The sequence below is a fragment of the Trachypithecus francoisi genome, unplaced genomic scaffold (assembly GCF_009764315.1).
Source record: "Trachypithecus francoisi isolate TF-2019V2 unplaced genomic scaffold, Tfra_2.0 Lachesis_group4, whole genome shotgun sequence".
Classification (NCBI taxonomy): domain Eukaryota; kingdom Metazoa; phylum Chordata; class Mammalia; order Primates; family Cercopithecidae; genus Trachypithecus; species Trachypithecus francoisi.
Window position 1 is genome coordinate 63,207,020 of NW_022681469.1, and position 26,672 is coordinate 63,233,691.

At 34.2% G+C, this 26,672-nt stretch overlaps 1 pseudogene; it reads right to left on the minus strand.

Annotated features, from left to right (window-relative positions):
* Nucleotides 1-1,469: 1,469 nt before the first annotated feature.
* LOC117072144 overlaps nt 1,470-26,672 on the minus strand; it is a 97,973-nt pseudogene continuing 72,770 nt past the window's right edge.

The window sequence follows — 26,672 nt, forward strand, 5'->3', positions numbered from 1 at the left end:
ACACAAGACAGATTAAAGACGTAAATGTGAAATTCAAAACTGTAAAATCCTGGGAGACAAACTAGGCAATATCATTTGGGACATAGGAATGGGCAAATATTTCATGACAAAGAAGCCAAAAGCAAGTGCAACAAAAGCAAAACTTGACAAATGGGATTTAATTAAACTAAACAGCTCTGCACAGCTAAAGGAACTATCAACAGAGTAAACAAACAACTTATAGAATGAGAGATAAATTTTGCAAAATATGTATCTGACAAGGGTCTAATATCCAGCATTTATAAGGAACTTAAATAAATTTACAAGAAAAATCAACCCCATTAAAAAGTGGGCAACAGACATGAACAGATAGATTTCAGAAGAAGACATATGTGTGACCACCAAGCATGTGAGAAAAAGCTTAACATTACTGATCATTAGAGAAATGCAAATCAAGAATGCAGTGAGACACCATCTCACACCAGTCAGAAAGGCTACTATTAAAAAGTCAGAAAATAGCAGGTGCTGGCAAGATATCAGAGAAAATGCAATACTTATACACTGTTGGTGGGAGTGTAAATTAGTTTAACCATTGTAGAAACAGTGTTGCAATTCCTCAAAGACCTAAAAACAGAAATACAATTCAACCCAGCAATCCCATTACTGGGTATATACCCAAATGAATATAAATTATTCTATCGTAAAGACACATGCATGCTCATGTTTATTGCAACACTGTACACAATAGCAAAGATATGGAATCAACCCAAATGCCCATCAATGTGAGATTGGATAAAGAAAATGTGGTACATATACACCATGGAATACTATGCAGCCATAAAAAAGAGTGAAATCATGTCCTTTAGAGGAACATAGATGGAGCTGGAAGCCATTATCCTTAGAAAACTAACATGGGAACAGAAAACCAAATTCTTCATGTTCCCACTGATCAGTAGGAATTAAATGATGAGAACATGTGGACACAAAAAGGGATACAATAGATACTGAGTCATATAAAATGTTGGAAGTTGGGAGGAGGGAGAGGATCAGAAAAAATAACTAATGGATACTAGGCTTAATACATGGATGATTAAATATTATGTACAACAACCCCTGTGACACAAGTTTACCTATATCACAAACCTGCAAATGTATCCAGAAATTAAAATAGAAGTTTAAAAAATGTAAACTTTGAAGCAAAAAAAAAAAAAAAAAAAAAAAATACAGCCAATCAGGGCCATTGAAAAACACTGAAATCTCGAAGGCTTAATTTTTTTTCATTTGTGAGAATGAGTGTTAATTTCTTAGTTCCAAATTTTAGATGGTTGTGGACTTTGTGTATTAATACTGAAAAGTTCAGAAAAGATGCTACTGAAATACTTTATTATTATTTCAGTGGAAGAAGGAGGGGCAAAGCTTGAGTCATCTCAATTCTGAACATTTTCCTGAGAGATAGGGAATACTTCTTGGTGATGACCACCTGTGGGTAGTTATAGGAACTTACGATAGATCTTTCCAAGTCTTGACATTTTTATTTCAATGAATTCATTTGTTGGATCTCCATTGGTGAGTACTCCAATAACTTCCTTTGGCTGAATTGGGAAAAGGGTAAGTAAATTCATGAAATTTAAGGCTTTTAGGGGCTTTGGAAAGATAAGGCTTTTTTTTTTCTCTTTCTGAGAGAAAACTGAGTCTCAGAGAGTCTAGGCGGTTTAGATAAGATCACTGAATTAGTTAATGTCCGAAACAAAACTAGTCAGATATAAAAGGTTAATATATTTTCTAGTACAATAAAGTAGGCATTTATGGTTTTACCTATCCAAGCTCCCAACTTTTGTGAAGTTATGCTTTTCCTTAACATATTCTTTCACATTTTTACAGTGAGAACAACTGTGTGAATGGAACAAAACTGTACTCCTCCTGGCTACAGTTGATTGTCCAGGGCCATATAGCTGACCTAAGTCCTGGACGTACTTCCTCCACCAAGAATTTCGAATTGAGACCAAAACTATCTAATTTTAATGTTTGCTTTTAATGTTGCTGGTCTCTAGAATGGAGAAGATGAAAACCTGAGAACTCTGGATAGCTTCATTCTGCCATGTTAGCAGTTAATCAAAAAAGCTGCAATTGTACCAAGAGAAGAAATAAGCCACATCACAGAAAAGAGCATAGGCAATACTAGGTTATGCTGACATTCAGATTCCCGGTTCCAGTTCACTTCTAAAGTCTGACTACATCCTTGTCCTCAGGTTCACTTGAATATAATCCCTCTTGAAGTATGTTTCTCTTTTCTGCCTAAGCCGGTTTACTTATAGTAAAAAAGACCAAATGAATACATACTTCATGTGCCCTTGCAATGATGAAAATGACACATTTAGTCTCTATTAAATGATAAAAAATAAAAAGAAAAATATACATAGAAATATATGAAACTGCACACATTTATGTCATACTTCTTTCAACAAAACAATCAATTCAAACATTAATTTGATTAATTTCTTGTGCTTTATTTTTTATGCACCTACTACTGATTCTAGTGGTAGTATAAAATATACCACCATTTCATGGCAGAGTCCATATTAGTGTGCCAACATGGTCTCTGAATTGTTGGCTATGCCTCAGTGGATATTGTACTTATGAAGACATTCATATTTTATGTATGAATATGCTTTTCTTGAAAAATTTACACCATTTGCCAACTAGATGCTAGTGATTTTCTCTGTGACTCTGTCCTTTTAAATATGCATAACACGAGTCTTTGAATCATCTGTCTAGCAATGATCATATTTCTACTCTCATTTATTATGTCTAACAATTGTAATATTCCAGAGACATGCACATTTCTTTTTATTTCAACATTTTTGTGGAGTTTTACTCAAATCTCAGTGCTAACCTCTTTGACAGCTAAGAAATTGTATTTTATCTTTTTCCCATGTTTGAAAATCAGATCACCCCAAATTATTTAAATGGGTATTTTAACCTTCATAACTTCTCCATTAAGGTCTATCAAGATTTTTCATTGTCCTTGGTCAAGAACTTTCATGTAATAAATTCTTTTTAATGTATTCTTCCTTTTACATAAAATTGAAGCCTCCACAACAACCTACAGCTATTCACCAAATCAACGTTCTTTTATAGTTCTTCATAAAGCCAGCCTTGTTAGTTATATAGCTCACTACAATCCTTGGTCAGACTATACCATGTGGTAACTAAGTTAGAGAATTTTAACTTAATGAAGGTAAAATGATTTCAACTTCATGGATGAGATTCTCTGTAATTATATGAGCTAAGGGAATTTCAACTATAGTTAGTCCCCATTTACGTCCCACAGGTGTGTGGTAACAAACACATACACATTAGGATTTTCCCAAGGCATAGGAAGCAAAGGTCTAAAAACTGTTAATCAGTCTCATTTCTCTAATAGCCTTAAACTAGCAACCAAATTGCTGGAGTTAAATGAGCAAGAAGTCCAAAGTATCACTTCCTTGAAATACCTCTCTTTGGCTATTATTTGGTGGCCTATTATGTTATAAAATAAATCAACACTGGACCAAAGAGGGTGAGTGTTATAAATATTCAGATATATAGAAACAGGAAAACACTATTTTTTATTCATTGGTGCTGCCACAACATAAAAGAGAGAAAAATAAGAGAAAATGGAAGGATTGATAAAAGAAGATGTGGGACTTTGGAGTTGCACTGCTCAGAACCCCCTTCAAGAGAGCCTGCTGTAAGGAGCTTGGCTGGCTGACAGCCTCCACTGACTACATCTCTACCTTCAGGAGAGTACTCAAGTCCACACTGCTGAGGCCACACTTCCGCTGGGTAGCTCCTGGCCATTGGCTGTGCAAAGCAGCAGTAGTAGAGCTGGCTCATTTCTGCCTGTACCTAGGACTCCTCTATAGGGCAACCTTTGCTCAAAACCTCACCAAGACTTTCTCAGAACTGCATTGCAATATTAAGTTCTTCCTATTCAACAGTCTTCTTTTTTTTTTTTTCTTTTGGTGTCTAGTATCAGGCATTATGCACACATCTATCTGAAGGCTATCTATACTTTCCTTTACTCCCTTTCCTTTACAAGAATTTCCCTACATAAATGGGATTTGCATGACAAGTCCCAACTTGGTATCAAGTTCTCAGAGGCCCCAAGCTGACCCAGAAACTAAGATCAAAGAAATAAATTTCCCTTTATGAAATATAATTTTTACACCCTATTTTGGCTTTTTGTCACTTAAAGGTGAGAAAAATCTATAATATGAAAAATGACATCAATGGCAAAATAGATTAAAAGACAAAAAATGTTTTTGTGTCTCTTTCTTTTACCCTTCCTCCTTCCCTCTTTCTTTTCTTCCCTCCTTCCCTCTCTCTTTTCCTCCCTCCCTTTTTAATATTTTTTTAAACAAAAACTGAAATTTGACAAGGCATTTTATTTAAAAATCCTGTCCTCTCTATTGTAGATCTGAAAGCTTGTAAACAATTTTTTGTAGTGTTCTTTGTAGTGCCACTCATAGTAATAACTGTGGTAGTCTTTGATAGCTATTCTTGGTGTCCATATGTGGACACACACAGATTTAAGAAGAAAGATTGCTATTACCAATGTAATTTAATCAAACTCATTATTGGATAATGACTAGCTTGCACACATTACTAAAGACATCTTTAGAAAGATTTCTCTGGTGAATTTTTGGGGATAATAGTATAAGGAAACAAAAAACTACATAATTTAACATGTTATGATTATGTTAATATGATATGTTACAAATATGCTATACACATATTCTTCATATAGGTAAGATCAAATTTGGGGTAGCACATGCCAGCTGCAGTGTTTTGTAAAACTGTCTCTTTTACTTTCACATCTATTCCTTTATCTTTTCATTAATATTTAGAGACAACATATGCTATTCATTATTACAATGCTTACAATAAACTTTAACAATATTTGAATTATGACACATAGGTAAAAAAGTTTCATTCTCTACTATCTGACTCTTGTGATTAGTTTATGGACTATAATCAGACTAACACAAAGACAAAATAAAGAATTGCATGTAAGAACCAATGTATGGAATACAAAAGCATAATATTTATTAGTGTAATTGTAGTTGTATTCTCACAGAAAAAAAGCATTAGTTAAGGTACAGAAATAATATAAAAGAACAGTTGGTATAACTTTGAGATTGCTTTTAATTTTGATTTTGCCTTGTTTTGCTTTAATACAAAAAGGTATTAAATGCTAATAACCAGCATCTTATTTTGTTCACCTTAATTTCAATATCAAGATCACTGTATTCCTATCAATATTTTCACTCTGATCTCTCACTATTTTCCAGCAGTGATTCAAGTGTGACTGATCCATTTGCCGTTCCCTAAAATCACTTTTTCTTTCCTATCTCTATACTTTGTTTACAGCTCATCTTCCACTGAGAGACCTGTAACACCTATTGAAATCCACCCACCAACCTTTCATGTCCAGAGCTACCCAAGCTGCTTCTGATCCACATAAGATAAAATATATCACCCTTCACAGCTAATATTAACTCTCTTGTTCAGGAAATGTGTGCCCTCCTAAATTTAAAACTCTTTGGACATAACTGTAATTTCCTTTAATAACCACTATCTCTTTTCTAATGACTGCTTCTTATCTATCATGTCTTTCCAGTTTTTGAACTTATTTTGTTCATATTTGGTAGTACCAACTTGAGCAAATCTTTCAGAGAAGGCCTGAACATAGCACAGTACCAGCATCCATAGATATCTAAAAATGTATTTATTGTTCCCTTATATTTAAATGAGAATTTGTCTGAATAATGAATTCTGAGTTCTTCTTTTACCTTTCTTTTGAGATTTTGAAAACATACTTCCTTTTCTTCTTGTATCTTTTATTAAAGATAAGATATCTGAAGTCCACCTGTTTTTTGAACTTCTTTATAGATAAGTTGTAGAATGTTTTGTTTTAGGGGTTGCAATACTTTTCCTGGGTCTGTATAAGTGCTGGTCTTTTCTTAGCTATTTTGCTCAATCCAAAGAGTTCCTTTCAGTCTGAAGAAGGATGCTTTTCTTCAAGTCAAGGAGACCTTCTTTTCTTATTTGTTTGATTTTCCGCTCTCTTATCTTTTTATCTGTTTCTACCAATATCTGTTTTTAGGAAGATATGGCAAGTTCTTTCATTTCCTAAAATTTTTGGAGCATCTTCTTGACTCACCTTTGGGTTATTCATTTGGCCTGTCATTATTTAAATCTAATATCCAGCCCTTTCGTTGATTAAAAAAACCTTTTCGATCTATTTTGAATAGTTCTCAAACTTTTTGTTGTTTTCTGATTGCTTCTTTTTATAGAAGCTTGATTTTGTTTTCGGATGCAGCATCCTCTATAATCCTTCTGAGGACATCCATCAGAATTTTTTTTCTTTTGTTCCCTAAATTATCTGTTCTCTTCCTTGTCATTTGTTCTGATTAAGCCTTCCATTTCATGCTGTTAATTTTCCTAAATTGTGCTGATCTTTGGTTTCCTAGACATACATTTAGGTGGCCAGCAAAGATTTTCTCAGCAGTTGTGTCATCTGTCTCTCACAAAAGCATCCTTCTCAGTGGGAGGGCTGATAAAGCTGAATTATTTTTTATCTCTAGAGCTTCATCTTTCTGTGTCAAAAATCCTGTCAAACTTTTCCTGGGCACTTTCCAGAATGGGTCTAACTAGTCCCTGTATGACCCAGTCTCTAAGTGCACATATTTTCTCTCTTTTCAAAACTGTATGCAAAAAGCTCTTAACTACTTGATTAAACTCCCACTGTGTTTTTTCTTTCCTGTTTGTTCTCATAAGAATATAAACACAATAATGTTCCCCTTCCTAATTTTCTCTATTTCTTTCCAAGGCCTTGCTGACCTTACTTATTTCATTGAATTCATTGCCTTTCTACATTATATTTCAACTAAGTAACCCATTTTCTTCACCTTTTGAAGAATTGAATTTCATCTGGCACTTCTAATCAATTCCAATCACTCTACAATCTTTGTAACTTGCTCTCTTGTCTTTCTGTTGCTCACCATGCGGATGACTCAAATATCTGTCAGTGGTCAAAGATCTGGGAGGAGATCTGGGAGGTATAGTTAAATGGCGTCCTTTGTCTAAACCCATTTACCTGAAATGGGCAACTCACTGAACGGTGTACTTGCTGGGCTATTTCTTTGACTAGAGAAGAATGTATTCTCATTGATTTTCTCTTCCTCAAACCTTTTCTCCATGTCTTCATTCACCACTTCTCTTTTTCAAGACTGCATCCTTTAGCTCTTTGAAATCTTTGGATCTCCAAATGGGAAGTGCCTACCTTCTTCTGCTGCTGTGTAAAGGGAGGCAGCAGAAATATGTAGGATAGGAGAAATCAAATTAGGGTAGGCAGGAAGGACTTTATGACTTTAGATAAGAGAGACAATATTTTGCAAATATTAAATCTTTGATTTTGTTTTGCCCTCAAAACATATTTTTTTGCAGCCTTCTGAATTCAAGTCCTAATCCCATAGTGTTTTATGAAGGAAGAAACAGAAAGGTAAATCCTAGAAGAAAGAAGCCACTTGTCAGGATTGAGTCCTGAGGCTGAATTTCTTCACATCTTTAGCATGACAATGATTATCAATACTAGAAACACTTATAAGGAAATAAGTTTCTAGATTACTTTAGATGCTAGCATATTGATATTTGAGATCTCTCTTACTCTAACCACAGCAGAGATCTCAGGAGATTCAGATAATTCCAGCATTAATTCAATGACCTTCTTAATCTCTATTTTATTGCATGGTTACATAAACTCCTATTCCATGTACATTGATACTGTCTAGAGAGGAGCATGAGAGCGCCATACCTGGGACACATTTGAGCACATCCCTGAGACATCCAAGCACAGGATGAATTACCTGAAAAGAGTATTTAAATTATGATATATGCAAGTACTTATTTATACATTTAATTATTTATATTTATTGATAAATATTATTTTATATGTATTATTTTTATTTACTGAGAACTTACTATGTGCTCAGTAAATTTATTAGAAATAGAGTGACAAAACAGAATAATGAATTCCCATTCTTATGAAGCTTTTATTCTACAAAAATTTTTGGATCACAGTGAGTTCACCAACATTGGACCAAACGTTTATTTTCTGAACACTGTGACTTTTTTTTTTTAAGTGTAAGGTCTTTGGTAGTTCCCTGGCCCTCTTAGCACCTTTGCATCTTCTTTGTAGAGCACAGGAGCAATTTAGAGTCCTTTATATGTGAGTCAACACAAAGGATCATATTGTCAAATCCAAGTGACACACAAGTCAGATATATTACACAGTGTCTAACTTTCCTAAACTATGTCAAAAACACAAGTAAGTAACCAGATGAAGGAAAATGTCTGGATACACCAGGTCCCAGGTTCCAGGTGCTTCCTTCACAGATCAGTTATGCTCTATGACCAAGAAAAATACATGAGATCTTTAATAGAGTGCACAAGGCTGCCTCACACAACAAGGAACATCTCAGTTATTTAATATCCTCATTTACACTTATATATTTGCATAGCTCACATGATACAGTCTGGAGTCGTGCTTCATGAATCTGTAGATTCTGTAACTATTTACCATAAGCAACCATAAACCAGGACTATCATGTTAAAAGAATTCCACAGGTAAAATTCTCTTCCTGATAAATATTGGTTTATTTTCCAGAAGGTTTGTTATTAGTACTTTTACCAGAAGATTAGAACAGATTGCCTGCTTTTTTCTTCCCCAGGAATATCCTGGCCTCCCTTCCTATAGGATTAACAGGGATTACAGGACAGTTGTTTAACTCCATGTTTTCCAAAATAGAACAACAAGTTCTGAAGAACCAAGACCACAGTCTTAGACTCATCTATGTATTCGCTTTTCTCTGCCATGTTCATGTACCTACTAATAGGGCATTTTGATATGGCAGAACTGAGGGGGGAATATTTCCTAAGGGCCTGCAGCTTTCTGACACTGTCCCCCCCTAATAAATTTGGGAAACCTTTATGGCACCCAACCTGAGCCGTGGACTAGATGGGAGCATGAGGGAGGATGAGAACTCTGCCTCTGATATCCTTGCTCCTTCTCACTCTCCTTTTTAATTCCCAATAATCTACCAGAACATGAACGATTGGATTTTTCTGTCTTTCTCCTCATCCTTTATATAAAAGTTGATCTTCTGGTATGTTCTTAATATCTTAAAAGTAGAGCCAAAGGGATTTAGACTTTTTTTTAATTTCATGACAAAGTACAGTTTTCAAAATTTCTTCAAAGGAATCAAGAAAGCTAGTCTTGTAATTGAAAGTTAACATGAGGTCCCTTTGTTTTAAGCAAAAGTATTTATTTTCCATGTATACCAGAAAGTCTAGAAATCAATGACTTTTGAAGCTGGGTCAGTAGCTCAGGAATGTCAGGGTCAGCGTTTCTGATCTTTAGCCTTGTCCTCCTTTCTTTCTCCTCGTTGTCTATTGAATGATGTTTCATCTCCAGACAGCACATCTGTGCTCAAAGCAGAAAGAAGGATAGAAAGAGAAGTGACAGTCTCACTTTTGCACTAATTACAAAGAGAAACCCTCTTAGTACTTGCAAAAGGATGCTCTTTCTATCTCACAGACCTGGAATATATTATATGGTATTCTCTAGCACTAGAAAGGCTAGACAAATGAATATTTTTCATGGGATAAGAAATAATATTGCTCTTAATAAAATTATATTTTGGTTAGTAAAAAAAAAGAAGGGAGGAATTTAAGATTTGGCTTATAGTTAATTTTGTCAGTCACAGACCTATATACTTGTTTCTACTGTATCACATGTGCACACATACCCTCACCCACTTACATAGTCTCTTATCATCGAGTTAACATCCTTTTCATTTAGGTAACCTAGACTTCTTTAAGTATCATTATACTATTTTATGGAAGATAGGTATGTCTCATAAACATTTTTTGCAGTTTGAATTATCCAAGAAGCAGACTTTGAGAAAGGATTTTGTATGCGCAATGTTTATTAGAAATCTCTGGGATCAACATCTGTAAAGGAGAAGGGAAAGAAAGTGTTGGGTAGCTACATCCTAAACTCAGCCCACAGGAAAAATTTGGAAGAAGAATGGTCCTCCGTAGTGGTCTTGAGTTCAAAAGAAGTAATTAATCCTTTGTAGCCCCAGGTCCATCAATCATTGAATGTGAGCCATGTAGCCTTGAAACTGGAGGCTGGGTTAGCACAATTTCAGAGGGCTATGAAAAGGTGGCAGCAGACATACTCACAACAGTAAGGACAACAAGATGTTCATTGTTTCACTGAAGGAAAATCTGAATGGTGCATCACTAGTTAGCAAGATAATTGTTTACCACAAATAAAATGGTACAATTGTCTTATCTTGATCCTTATTGCTTGACATGTTTTATTATACACTTGCTACTTTATTCAAGTCAAAGATCCATAGCCTTCAACCTGATATTGAATTCTAGAGGGAAAATGCAATTACATGCAATAGCAATTACATGGCTGAGAACTAAGTAGCTAATTAGAGTTGAGGTTTATTCTTTTAAAGAAACTGTGGATAAAACTTCTGCTTATATAGTACTGTGAAACATCTATTATTATCATCTTTTCTGTAGATGAAGAAACCAAAGTTAGGTTACTTGCCCAAATAACTTTTTTTATTTATGGAAAATATTCGTCTTTAGAATTAGCATATTTATTGCAATTTGGGAGACAAATTAGAGCTAGCAACACTGTTAAATAAAGTAATACATGTGAAAAAGCTTTATTAACTGTCAAGTTCTAGACAGACATCTATTAATTTTATTATTCCAAGGTAGTTAAATGGTGACATTTTAGTGACTATTTAATCTACCTTATTATTTTTATATGTGAGGAAAGCCATTCAAAACAGTCTCAGAATCTTTTAATTTTTAAAATTTATGATTATGTAGTCATTGTGTTAATGGCTAACTCTGAGGTTCAATGCTTTAGATTCTAAGCTGTGCTTTTTCTTTTATCCATATCTCATTCTAAAGAGGTTTCCTCCATGTCATTGGGGAGCTGATAATTTAAAACATAAAGAGGGAAAAAATATTTCTATTATTTTATCATTTAAAATGCAAAAGTGAAAAACTGTTTTCATGATGCTGTTAAAGTACCGTGAAGTAGGAGAGATGTTATGTACAGACAATTTTTTTAAGTGAAAAGTGAAAACCAGACCTGAAGAACAAAAATATGTTATATTTTTCTGGCCGACATCAGGAGAGAGTGCTATTATTCCAAAAATGTCTCAGTTTTTAAGCAGATAAATTCTGGGAATGGAGAAGAACAATTCATTGGATTATGTTGTCCTGATGACAGTACAGACAACACTTTAAATTTGCTTTTATCAAGTACTCTAACTTTGAATTCTTTATCAATAATACACTCAACAACAAGATGCCCCATGCAGATTTGAATTTTGGTACTTGGGCCAGGTATGAAATTATAAGTGACAAGAGAACAGTACATATAAATCATTCCATTAAGGTGATTTTAATCCATGAGTCATAAGCATTTTATGGGATAGACTATCTTAAGAAAAGTGAATCTGAACCTGAAAAGATGGACCTCCCGATGTCATGTGACTGCACGAAATGGCTATCAAAACTTATGTTATATTTCATTTGTTTTGTGTTTTCTCATAGAAGTACTCAATAAACACTAGGCAAACCCCTGAACTAAAACAATATATCCTTTATTCACAAAAATATATACATTGAAACATGCAAATTGGATACATCAGAGAGTTTTTTACATTGTAAAAACTCTCAATACATTAAAATATTTACCAAGTTTTAAAGGTGTACATTTGAAACACAAATATTGTGTAAAGATTCATTTGATTCACCCTATAAATTATGGAGAAAGTTTTCCTTTTTTAACAAAACTTAGAAAAAAATGATTATAACTTGTGATAGTTTATTGTATTATTCAAAGTACACTGCACTGGTAACCAAGAGAAGTGGATTATTTTTCTTTTCTTTTCTTTTTTTTTTTTTTTTTTTTTTGAGATAAGGTCTTACTCTGTCACCCAGGCTGGAGTGCAGTAGTGTGATCACAGCTCACTGCATGGCAGCCTCAAACTCCAGCGCTCAATTGATCCTCCCACCTCAGCTTCCCAAGTAGCTGGGGACTATAGCAGTGCACCACTATGCCCAGCAATTATTTAGTTTTTGAAGAGATGGGATCTCACTATGTTGCTCTGGTTGGTCTCAAACTCCTGGACTCAAACAATCCTCCCACCCGTCATACCAAAGTGCCGGATTACATGCATGAGCCAACACACCCTACCGAGAAGTAGGGATTTTAATATGGCACACTCTCCCTGAATATAAACACTAACAAAGTATATTTATTAATGCATTTGAGTGGTTATAATCTTCCTAAATGCACACATTTAAGAATCCCTCTGAGGCAGGGCATAGTGGCACATGCGTGTAATCTCAGCTACTCAGAAGGCTGAGGCAGGAGGATCACTTGAGCCCAGGAGTTCAAAGCCAGCCGGGGCAACATAGCAAGAACTCATCTCTAATAAACAAGCACACAAACAAAGCCCCTGAAAATAATCATTTTACTATGGAAATCTGTGAAAAATGTGAAAATTCGTATATTAGGCAAGTATGTCTGATTTAAATTCTGAAGATATGACTGAGCCTACACACTCAAAAGCTCAATCTTGTGCCTTCAAATAAGTGTTTATATTTTTCTACATTAATACATGTGGTCATAAAATGGTATCAGTAATTGTATTTTTAAGTAAGACTAACTCTAATTTATCACACTTAATTATGACTAAGAAATAAGATTAGAATAAATTTTATTCACTTTTGTGGTGAATATAATATAGAGTGGCCTTGCTAGGCTGTGACTCATTGACAATGACAGAACATTGATATATGGAAAGAAGAGCTTTGCTTTTTTTTGTATGTGTGACAGGGTCTCACTTTGTCACCCAGGCTGGAGTACAGTGGCGTGATTTGGCTCACTGCCACCTCCACCTCCTGGTTTCACTTGATTTTACCACCTCAGCCTCCAGAATAGATGAGACTATAGGCACGTGCCACAACACCCAAATTTTTTTTTTCTTTTTTTTTCTTGGGTAGAGACAGGGTTTTACCATGTTGCCCAGGCTGGTCTTAAACTCCTGAGCTCAAGCTATGCCCTACCTGGGCCTCCCAAAGCGTTGAGATTACAGGCATGAGCCACCATCCCCAGCCAAGAACTTTTCTTTATGAAGTAGTTACAGTGGTTTTTATTTTTTTGGTTGATAGTATTACAGTATCACTTATTCCTATGTGGAATCTTAAATAATGTACTAAGTTTTTTTTTCTTTTTTTTCTTTTTTACTATTTTTTAGAAGACTGTACTAACCTGTATATTTTGCTTGCTGAATTCTTTTAGATGTTCTGCATGTGTAAAAAAGCAAAGTCATATTTCATTACCTAGAGCATTATAAAAGCTTTATTGTTTTTAATGACACCTTTATTAATTCATTTGTATATTTTGATTGCAAACAAAAGGTAAGGTGGTCATTCTGCTTTAGGAAACAGCAATCATTGAACTATTAGAAGAAAGTCAAAGTTCTACAATATTTAAAACTTACAGATAAGAAGTGAGAAAGATAAACATTGGAGTGTTTACAGGCTGACAGAGGCCCTCTTCTGAAGTAAATGTAGACATCTTGATGAGCAGCAGTAAAAATTGCTGAACAGCTCCCATAAGTTACAACTAAAAACTAATGACAAAGAAAATGACTTTTTACTTCTTTTCAAGGTGTATAAAAATGAATTCTAGATTTAGAGAAGAAGCTAAAGTTTGCTTATTTTTAAATTTCAGACAGAAAAGCAGTAAATAATGCTTAATACACTAAACTATGGTTGATACTGAATTGCAAATATTTTTGAAGAAGAAATAAATTGACACAAATAAATAGTAAGTGTAGATTACATGAATGGGAATTCTTGTTTCCAAAATCCCATCTCCAAGAAAGAGGGAATTGCTTGTTCTTAAGTCCTTAGCATCTCATTGTAGATGAGATATAGATCCTTTCCATTTCTTTAAAATATTGTTTAGAAATGATTAGCCTGCCATGGCATTAATTGATTTTACTTTGAATGCATGTTGAGCTCACCTGGTGCATTAAGTGAAAGAGAGAGGGAGAAAGTGAGAGAGAGAGAAACAAAATTTAGCATAGAGCTAGTAATTTAGGGCAGCCTGACCTCACGCTTATAAGCAATTTTATCATAAAAAATTCTTTTAAAAGTTCTTTCTAAGGATACACACTAAGTGATATGTTATGGAGGTCTCAATATAGACCCACAAGGAAAATGTTAAAAGCGAAACCAAAAAACAAACTGTTCTAAAGTCATGTGAATGAGCAATTGGGTTTGTATAAAATTTCAAATGATATTCAAAACGGGCTGTACCTGAACAATTTAGTCAGTCGGAAATAAAGACAATAGGTTCTGAAAAATTGTTATATGAGTCCAAAAGTGCCTCTAGTACCAAAAAAGGTACAATGCCAAATTTATGTGTGAAGACATTGAATAAAAGAGTGTCATAAACCGTGGGAATCAAAATAATACTTTGAAAAATGCTTTATATATGATATTTTTAGTATATTTATAGAACTAAATTTAAAAATGAAAGAACATAATTTTATCTAGATCCGTAAGAATGCATATCACAACATTTGGGGGTTATGCTAATTAGGAAAATATGAACCTAAATTTGGCATCACCTAATAAACATATATATTATTTAAAATTAAGTGAACATAATTAAGAAGCAAGCCATTTAAAAATTCTTATTAACTCTAAATTTCAGGTACATTTTTTCTCAATGTAAAACAGCACTGCAAAATATAGCCATATTTCTATGTGAAAAAATGTTACATAGAAGTGGTAAATTATCTTTTAATGATTAGAAAATTTAGGCAAATTACTCCATTCTTCAGTGCAAAGAATTAAATTATATAATAAAATATACTTTAAAGGATTTTGTTAAAAACTAGTATTTTGAAAAATAGATGAGGAAAAGTAAAATTTTATGATCATAATAGAACTTCCATCTTTAAATTAAGACATTCATATTTTTTGATGTAAGTCTTTTGTTGATTCTCTTAAGTCGTAACATCCTGGTGGACTTCTACAAAAGATGCTTGCAATTTAAGGATTTTTCTGAGATGTTAATTATTAAATGAGATATCACATAACTCCACTATTATTGATCTTAAAAATTAGAGAATTCGGAACATACAGCACAAACTGCTGAATCATATATTATCTCTTTTAAACCAGTTCTTAGAAAATAACCTGTCAGCATGGAGCATTTCTGGGAATGCGATCAGAGAGCACTTACCCGGCAGAAATTCTGAACATTTCTGACAGAAAAATTTGAGTCTAAAGAGTTATTTTAATATTTCTCTCTCTTTAGACAGAGTTTGTATTAATATGTCTAAGGATATTTTATTGTATATAAGGTATCCTGATTGTCAGCAAGAAGATACTAGCTTTCATTATCCCATCACATAATGTATGGGGCGAATCAGAAAACATTGCTTTGTTTCTGCCTTTTTCAGGACAGGGCCTTCTTAAAAATGTGGATTCTTGGGCTCCATCCCAGACCAGATACTAGGGGCAAATATATATATATATTTAAAGCTCTTGGGTTTATTTTTATGTATTCTGAGGTATGAGTTTCATCTCTTCAAAGAATAACAGAGTGACCTAATTTACATTCGTCTTTAATAGATATTATTATGTATATACCTGTAGAGGCAAGTATGAAATATGTCACTTGAGAGGAAGAAATCTATATAGATATGCTGTTTGTCCATTTGTTTTGAAGTGACTTTTCAAAAAATGAAAGATGTATTTGAGAATCCTGTAAGATAATAGTGGCTGCTTACATCACTTCCTAACAGTCCAAAAAGTCTCATGTATACATTGTAGATTAGTACAGCAAATAAAATCCCTGATGGTTCACACCTCTAGACAAATAGAAGTCTACACATCCCAATCTATGTGTCATTGAGAAAATAAATGCCAGAGATTGTCAGCAGACCAGCAGAGATGGCTCCAGAGTCCAGAACAGGTGGGGTGGGAGGTGATTGGGCAAAAGAAAGGAAAGGATCGCAGGTTCTAGCAGCAATGGAGCACAGATAACATCAGTTAGGTTTTGTTCCCAGAAAGCAAAGGACTATTAGTAGAAACTACTGAAATCACTTCTAGGTCAAGGTAGATGATCATCCTGGATACTGAGTACCTGAAGGGAAGGGTCCTGGAGAATGTACAGGATCGAATGTGGCAGTTTCAGGAAGGCACTGGTGCTGAGAGAGCAAGTGGCATCTTGGAAGGCACCAGACATTTTTGGAAATGTATTGGTGAAAGAACAAAATGAGGTTAAAAAGAGCTCTCAAAACATTAGAAGAGGACAGACATAACAAAAGGCACAATTTATTATTATTATAAGGGGACTATCCTTTACACTAACAATTGAAGAAAGAAGCAAATGGACTGAAAAACTAAAGGAGTTGCATAGTTTCTCCCAACCACTTGCCCATAGGATCACCAGATATTGCTGATTCAGAAAAATATAATCCAACTAAAATAAAATAAATGAGAACAATTTCAATGTCATTCATTTAAAGTTACTATAAACACTTTGGGAGGATGGGGTGGGAGGATTGCTTGAGGCCAGGAATGTGAGACTAGCCTGGGCAACGGAGCAAGGCCCTATTTCTCCAAAATATTTTAAAAATTAACCAGCTATGGTGGCATGTGTCTGTAGTCCCAGCTATTCTGGAGGCTGAGGCAGGAGGATCCCTGGAGGCTAGGAGTTCAAGGCTATAGTGAGCTATGATCATACCACTACACTCCAACCTGGGCAACAGAGAGAGACCTTGTCTCTAAACATAAATAAATAAATCAAGTCACTATAAGATATATATAAATATGTGTGTGTGTAATATATAATATTTATATTATATTTAAATTATATAATTATATAAATTATGTTAATATTTATATTATTTATAAATAGTAAGTAAAACAAAGAGAAATTATAGCACCTGAGATCAAGGCTTATACACATAACAGTACACCTGAGGAGGAAAACATCAATAGAACAGAATAAGAGGTTCAGAAAAAGATGTACAGGTATGCTGTCTCCTGATTTACAACAACATTGCTATTGAAAATAAGTGGAGAAAATGGGATATATTCAATAAAAGGAACTGGCACAATTGGGCATCTGAATGAAAAACAAAATACAGAGTCCTGCCTTAGAGTATAGCAAAAGAGGGAAAAATCATATAACTTAAAGTGAAGGGTAAAACTATTCGTCATTTAAAAAGAAAAAAATTGAAAATATCTGCCTGAGAAAGATATCTTAAGCAGGACACAGAAAATATTAACCATAAAAGAGCAGATCACCAGACAAGTGGCTCATTCCTATAATCCCAACACTTTGGGAGGCTCAGGTGGGAGGATCATCTGAGCCTAGGAGTTCAAGACCAGCCTTGGCAACATAGTGGGACCCTGTCTCTACAAAAAAAAATTTAAAAACATAGCCAGTCATGGTGGCAGGCTTCTGTAGTGCCTGCTACTTGGGTGGCTGAGGAGAGAAAATTGCTTGAACCCAGGTGGCCGAAGCTTCAGTGAGCTGTGGTTGTGCCACTACACTCCAACCTAGGTAAAGGAGTGACACACTGTCTAAAAAACAAAAACACTAAAACTGGATTTCATAAACATTAATAACTTTTCTTAACCAGAAACATCAAGAGAGACAAAATATTCCAAATATTTATATCTGACAAGGGCTTACATAAAGGATATTTTAAAAAATAGAAATGAAAAAGAAAGCATAACAATAAAAAATGAAAAAAGGCAAAAGATGTGGATAGTCACTTCAGAAAAGTTAATATTGAAATGATCAAAAGGCACATCAAGTTCTCATTAGGACAATGTAAATTAAAGCCACAATATTATACCCAATCATCAAATAGAATGACTGAAATAGAAATAAGAGAGAAATATTTATGTGAATGTTCATAGAAACACTCTTTATTAATATAAAACATATTTTTAAAGTTAATTCTTCTTCAGGAGGAGACTAGAAAAACTGCAGTTTATTAATCCAATAGATTATTATAAGGAGTTCAAGTGACCAAACTAGGGCCAGGCATGATGTCTCATGCCTGTAATATCAGTACTTTGGGAGGTCAAGGTGGGCGGATCATGAGATCAGAAGTTCGAGACCAGCCTGGCCAGTATGGTGAAACCCTGTCTCTACTAAAAATACACAAATTGGCTGTGCACGGTAGCACATACCTGTAATTCCAGCTACTCAGGAGGCTGAGGCAGGAGAATCACTTGAACCTGGGAGACGGAGGTTGTAGTGAGCCAAGATAGTGCCACTGCACTCCAGCACTCCAGCCTGGGGGACAGAGTGAGACTCTGTCTCAAAAAAAAAAAAAAAAAAAGTAACCAAACTAGATCTGATGTATCAACATGTACACATCACCTTTAATGGTGATGGGGGATCACCAATTGCAAAATTATATATACCACCTGAAATCATATATCAATTATCAATTTCACAGTTATATTGATATAATAGAGTTCACAAATCCATATTGAAATAAAAAAAAAAAAACTTTGGGGAATGGAGAGGAAAAAAATACGGATATGGGGACTTAGGCTACATCTGTATTATTCTTAAAAAAATCAAAGAAAAGTTGAAAGCAAACATTTTTAAAAATGTTAATAATTGGCTTAATTTTAGATTCTAGGAGCCGATAGGTGACCAGATTTGGGAGATTAATAACCAGGGAAAAGCAAATTAAAAGTACAATGTGATATAATATTGTTTCTCAGACAATAAATAGCATATGTTGGTGAAGATGAGAAGCAACTGAAACTCCCACACAGTGCTGATTGAAGTACAAATTGGTTCAACCACATTAGAGAACGGCTTTACAAAACCTACTAAAGCTAAACATATCCATACCTTATGATTCAGCAATTCCACTTCTTAATATATAGCCAACAATTGTATACATATTCCTATAGATTTCATCTTAGATTGAATAATGAAAGAATCTTACAAACATGTTTAGCAAAAGAACCTAGAACAACCTAGAACCTAGTCCTTACCCAGTACCTGTACCTTGTGTACTGCATAATTCTGCGTAATGTAGAAAAACAGGCAAAACTAATCTATGTTGTTAGAAATCAAGATCAAGATACTGACTAATTTCAGAGGGGGATAGGAACTGGATGACAGCACAAAGTGGCGCTTCTGGAGAGCTGGTGATGCTCCAATTTTGTGTGTTTGTTTTTCTGTACTTTTTACATAGATGTACTCGGTGACAAAAATAAGTTCTCACATTGGTAGGTGAAAACTGATTCTTTTTTATTTGTGGTAATAAGCAGTCATCAGAACCAGTTTTTAAACTTCTTCTGTTGATCAAAAACTCACATCAGTGAATGTGCTTTTAAAATCAGTGACAGTCCTTTACTTCTGAAAGTTAGTCTGTCAGGAATAGATTGTCTGCAATAAAGCACACCTCTGAGTGACAGCTAATCAACCAAAAATCACACCCGGCTGAATACTACAGCTGACGTTAACCTCTACAAAATGTCTTAACCTCTACAAGGATGTCAATACCTGAACTCCACGCTTTCCCAAAAACTTTGTATAAAGACCACCAATCTGCTCTGCTCAGAGACACTGATTGACTAATATAATTCTCCTTCATAAAAATAAGCAATACATTCCACTCTTTTTTAAACTCTATATTGAGTAGTGGTCTTATCCTTTATTTATAGGCTGAAAATTTATCTTACTGCCTACTTATGATAGGGGCAGGTTTTTATGGATATCAATTACAATGCAATGTTTTTTAAAAATTCAGGGGACATCTAGTTTTGACCAATTTGCAAGAGGGGGACCAGATTTACCCTATTGCCTTAAAAAAACAAACATCAGACAAAATACATAAATCAATGGGCTTCAAGACATTGGACATTAGTCAATGAAGGGCACAGAGTTCTGAGAAAATGTCAACAAACTGATTCCTAGGGTTGCCCCAGTATATTACCTTGAGAGAATTTCCAGATGATAGTAAAGGGAGGAGGAACCGGAGTGGAGCCTGAAGGACTCCCCGGGTTGAAGAAACAGAGCTAAATATCTAATTTTTGAAAAGCACTCAGAAAATTCTGATGTATGTAATCTGTGAACAACAATTTGAGGAAGTGAGAAACTGTTGTATAAACAGTAATATTGTATTTAGCCTTTTCCTCCTAACTTGTTGATTGATTACATTTTGTTCTTTTTGGCAAGTCACTTCAATTTCTCTTCTGTAAAAATGAGAATAATAATAGCAACTACCTCATGGAGTTGCTTGAGTAGGTGAATTAGTAGATCTAAAACTCATAGACTAATTCAGTGTATATGAATGGAAACCAGAATTAGTCATGATACATTTGATTGCTGTCTAGGCTCTTCACAATGTACTGTGAGAAGTTTCAAGATTTTCTGATGGACATCAGGTAATTCAGATGTCTAGGTAAAATATTTCTACTTCAATGATGATATGGCTGAGTAAATTACTAAATTTCTTTGGTAAAAAATGAGATTATCTATGATTTACTTTCAAAATTCTTCATAGAAATAATATAAATAATGATGTGCTAAGTGTAAGTCTTTTCTGACACGACACTAAAATAATATTTGTTTCGTCATTTTTTCCTTGGAGTGTCACATACCCTTAATATTCTGGTCATATTTAAAAGACAAATTACTAATGATTGTATTTTTTTAAAGTTTTTTTTAAATGACAATGCATGCGAGTTCCTCTTCTGCTGTTTTTTTTTTTTAACAGTGACAAAAGGATTGAACAAAATGTTGTGAGAATAACTTAGCTATGTTATGCAACCATATTGACATATGCTTCTGTCTAGAAACCATGGAACTTTCTGAAATTTCTTCTGAAAGCTTGGCTGGACAGAATGGATTAGTTGGCAGAGAAAAGCCACATGTTGTATTTGCATCTAAGTGAATTACAAAATTACAAAGGTTTGCTAGGTACTCTAATAGAATTTCAAACTGTGCAAGGAAATTGATGCTTTAGACATGAAATGTTTACTATAAGATTTTTTGGGAATCATGGCAATGTATGGATTATTTGAAAGAGCAGAACCAAACGTGATAAACAGCCTGTAATGCTCACCTCTTCCCAGGAGATAGGCAGATGGCTGTGTAATGCTTTAATCTGGCACAGCTACCACTTATCAATTGTTTAGACTTTTGATTTTGAGCTGGATATTAGTCCCTTGTGTCAACATAAGGAATTCTCTTTTATATTTATACTCATATATCATATTCAACTCTACTTATGTACAAAGGTTAAAGATCCTCTAGAAATTGCTTTTGTCAATGCAAGGAATTTCTAAGTATAATACAACAATTATGGGAACAATTTAAAATATGTATTATATTTTTATAGATAGTGTCATATTTCCAATTAATGCATTTTAAATGTAGATTTTTGTTTGCCGGAGCCATTTTTAATGCCCTAGAGTATAACCCATTGCGACTGTGCTTTGCTGATTTAGTGAATTCAATTACTGAAAAAATCCTCAAGACCAGATGTAATCCCACAAGTACTCATCTAAAGACATAGTAATCTATTTAAAGAAAATCCTGGCTTATTGGTTCAGTACAGATACTTGCTTCTTTAAATTCATTTGTATTTTGGAGTCTCAGAGGGAAACAGAGTAAAGTCATTGACAGTAGGCATGGTTAGAGAGGCAAAGTCACAGATGTAGGAAGAGGTGGGGATTTGTTTTATTCATATTAATTAGACACTTTCCCCTGTGAAAATCAATATATTTCATTTTTTTTTTCACTTACCTCTTCTAACCATACTGCTGGTTTCTGCCTCAGCCACTCTAATAAAATTTTTGTCTCACAGTTATGGAGGGATGGCCTCCCTATTGCAAAATTAAATATATTCTGTTTATAATCTTTTTCAGTATTTTGTGTGCCATATGAATTCCACTTCTCTGGAATGTGTCTCCTTTGGAATGCAAGACTTTCCACTACCCTGACAAATACTGCTCTGTTAATTATTCTGATCTCATTAAAAAGTCTTTGTTGGTGTTTAGATCCTTTTTTCTATCTACATGTCTCATGCAATTCTGTCTCAGAAGTTCCTTAATTCTAACAGTGCCTAATAAAGTGAAGCCTGATGTGGTACCCCAATTCTCTTCCTCATATTTCAAATAATGTACATTCAAATCCAATCCTATTTCCTACTATTAAAAGTTTCTCTTTAAATATCTTTGAAAGTAGATACTTGAATTCATCTTTCCCATTTTCCCTAATATTTATTCAATCACAAAGTCCTGGCCAGTTTTACATAAAATATGTCTTATATCCATTTTACTCTCTTTAGTTTCACTGGGGTGATCTGAATCTGGATCATTTCTTAGAACCTAAAATGCTAAGCATCTTCCTAGCTAGATTCCTAATATCAGTCTTCTTTATAACCAGTATTTATTCAGAAAATAATCCTCTATTAATATTTTTACATTTCTACACAGTCTGGGCTTTCTGAACAGACTGCTGACAACATGGGTTTAATGATGACTGAATTGTAAACTGCCTTGGGAGTTAAAGATAATGAACTGCTCTGGAAAAATTTGAAGACATCTCCTGCGATTCCACCCCATCCCGCAAATTCGTATGTTGAAACCTACACCCTAAAGAAATAGTATCAAGAGGTGGGGTGTTTAGGAGGTAATTAGGTCATGAACATGGAGCGCTCATGAATCAGATTAGTGACCCTATAAAAGAGGACCAAAGGACCTCGCTTGTTCTTTCCACAGTGTGAGGACACAACGAGAAGGTGGCATCTGTGAAAGAGAGAGCAAGCCCACACCAGACACTAAATCTGTTGTTGCCTTGACTTTGGACTTCCAGGCTCTAGAACTATAATAAATTTCTGTTGTTGATAAATTACCCAGTCTAAAGTATTTTGTTACAGTAGCCTGAACAAACTAAGCTATCTCCCAAAGCCATTTGCTTACATTCTGAAGGTAATACCACCCAGATATGCTTCCCCCCCACCCCCAACCCCACCCCCAAAGACAGTTACTTTCTTCCAGGGCAGTGCCCTCTTCCTTCCTGGAAAGGATTTACTTGTTTACGTTATGGAGTAAAAGCCAGTCTCTCTTTCTCTCTCTCATTCTCTAAAGGGAAGAAAGTATGACATGTGAGCCTTAATATAGAAGCTCCAAGTCTCAGAATTTTGTGGTTTCTTGTGATGCAAACGATGCTTTGTGCACAAATGACATCAGGTCCTCATTGTGCAAAACTTGGGGAACTGGATTGAAGCACTGCCAAGATGCTCTGTAAGTACATGGTCTGTTTTTTGATCCATAGATTTCATGTTTCCTATTAGGACAAATGAACTAATTAAACAAACACAAAAACAAATTTAACATTTTCAACAATCTAACCAAATAAAATATTATTTAAACAGTAATTTTATCCAGTTACTTCTTTGTACAAAATATCTAGGAGATATTAATAGAGTTTTTTGTTTATTTTTTACTACTAGGCTTTTAAAGTCCTTATTGTTTCCTAACATGATTATATACTGTAGTTAGTCTTCTCTGTTTCATAAACAGCTGGGCATGGTGGCTCATGCCTATAATCCCAAAAATTAGGGAGGCAGAGGCAGGATGATTGCTTGAGTCTAGAAGTCTGAGACCAGCCTGGGCAACATAGGGAGACCCCGTTTCCACAAAAATAAAATAAAATAAGTTTAAATGCTGTTTCACAAATAAAGCACATTTATTACTGCTTCTTGAGAGAGTGAAACATTTTCCATATGAAGTGGTATTATTACAATACCACTTATTAATAGCCTTATGGAAAAAGGTAAAATTTGATCCATAATTCATATCATAGGCCAGGATAGAGAATTAACTATAAATAATGAAACCACAAAAATATGAAAATACGAGTGACTTGCCCAACTATGACACAACACTCAAAAGCATAAAATTAAAAAAAGAAAAAATCATGGCAAAGACATCATATGCAAAGTAAAAAGAAAAATGAAAATCCATGTTAAAAATGTTGATATTTATGTAACAAAGGTTTAATAACCCTAACGTACAAAGAGCTTCTGAAAATAAAAAAGATAAATGTACAAACTTATAGCAGAAAAATCACAAAAACAAAATGCTGACAGAAAAAATATGCAAATGCCATATAAAATCATGTTAGGTTTCCATCTTTTCTGATGAAAAGTCTATCATCCTTCATAGTGTTGTTCCTCTCTGTATTTAGGGTCTTTTTTACCTTGTGGTTGCTTTCAAGATTTTCTTTTTTTCTTTCGTTTTTTAGCAGTTCAACTATCTGTCATAAGAATAGTTCTTTTCACTTACTCTGTTTGTAACAGTTTGCTGAACTTCTCTGATCTATAAATCAGGATTGTTTTAGGTCAAACTTGGGAAGTTTTCACCGTTTACGTTTTAAATTGTTTTTTTCTTTTTCTGCCCCAATCAATAGTTTTCTCTGTCAGTGACTTCAATTACCTATATGTTAGAAAATTCTGATGTTGGCCGGGCGCGGTGGCTCAAGCCTGTAATCCCAGCACTTTGGGAGGCCGAGACGGGCGGATCACGAGGTCAGGAGATCGAGACCATCCTGGCTAATATGGTGAAACCCCGTCTCTACTAAAAAAAAAAAATACAAAAAACTAGCCGGGCGAGGTGGCGGGCGCCTGTAGTCCCAGCTACTCGGGAGGCTGAGGCAGGAGAATGGCGTAAACCCGGGAGGCGGAGCTTGCAGTGAGCTGAGATCCGGCTACTGCACTCCAGCCTGGGCGGCAGAGCGAGACTCCGTCTCAAAAAAAAACAAAAAACAAAACAAAAAAAAAAAGAAAATTCTGATGTTGTTTCACAGATCCCTGAAGCTCCATTTTCTTTATTATTTTCAGATTGAGTAGTTTCTAGTGCTTTGAGTTCACATTTACTATTTTTTTATTTGCAAACATCTGTTAAGCTCATTCAGTGAAAATTCCATTTCAATCATTTTATTACTTATTTCTAAAATTTGTATTTAATTTATGTTATAGATTCCATTTCTCTGCTGAAATTTCCTACATTAAGGAATTAATAATCAAAATATTTTACCTAATAATTTGAGCATATTTTTCTTTAAATTTTTCAATATATTTGTAATAGCCACTTGGAAATATTTGGCTGCTAAGTTAAACATCTATGCCATCTTGGATTTGGTTTTAATTGATTGTTTTTCAGTCCCTTTATATATTTATTGATTCTTTATTGAAAACATTAGATATTTGAATTATACAATGTAAAAACTCTGATTCAATATTAGTAGAAATTTTACTTAAAATGGATCACCTTGTACTTGCAAAGACTTGGTTTTATGACCTTATAAAACTGAATTTGCAAAAAGGCCAACGTCTTCCCCAAGTCCCTCTAACTTAGTGGAACCCAACTTTCAAATTATGTCTGTCTTGTTAATCTTATCAAGCTTTTTTAAAGGCTTCATTCTGGTGGATCTAAAGTTTGGTTCTTATGATTCAGAAACAAACCCATTAAAACCTAAAGAGTCCAAGCATGAGCACATTACAGTGCACGTACCGTTCTTTACCTTCTTTACTTCTCTGCTTTAGCACTTTCTTGTCATTGCTTGCTTCCCACTATATTCTTTATTTTCATCCTGCTTCCTTATTTTTTTAAGCTCCTTTTAATATTTTACCTGGCATTTATGTATGTTCTATACCAGAAATTTATTCCAAACATCCAATCTGTTCTGTTTTCAGAGAAGAAATTCTTATAATACAATCTTTATGTTTCCAAAAAAGGATGTTTCTTGCAAGTGGGAAGAACCTTATGCAGATACAGAACTTTAACGGAATAGTGGATATTCAGAAGAGAGAATTGGAATACATAAGTGAAACTGGAATTCAGTATTCTTGAGCTAAGTAAATTAGCAGACGGAAATGAAACAAAACAAAATCACCTGTATGAAAGTAGAGAAGGAGCTGGAGTCAGGCTCAAGTATTCTCTGATAAGAATACGTACCCAAAAGAACTAGAAATGGTAGGAAAACAGATCAAAAAGAGAAAGAGCCAAGAACCTGTGAATCGTTGTGACCAATTTGTCTGCTAATTATTTGTAATACATATTCTTATATTAAACTACAAAGCCAATCTGAAGTTTCATTTATTTTACTCCCTTTTTGCAGTTTCCTGAATTATCCTTTCAACAGTTACTTTCTTTTCAGACAGCTCAAATATATTTTCTATACATACCTATGATTTACAAATAGCTGTAACTTTTTACTGATTTGAGGAAAATTATTTAAACTCTTTGAACTTTGTTTTCCTTACCTATAAAATAGGAATAATAACTTTCTGAAAGGACTATTAAGGATATTAATAAGAATTATTGTCAATAAGAATAAATTAATTAAGAATGTATGTAAAAATTACCACAATTATTTCTTTTGCAAATATTCTGCAAAAATAATAGATAGCTCTATTATTATTTCCTTAGTAAAATTAAATTTAATTACAAAGTGTCTTCTT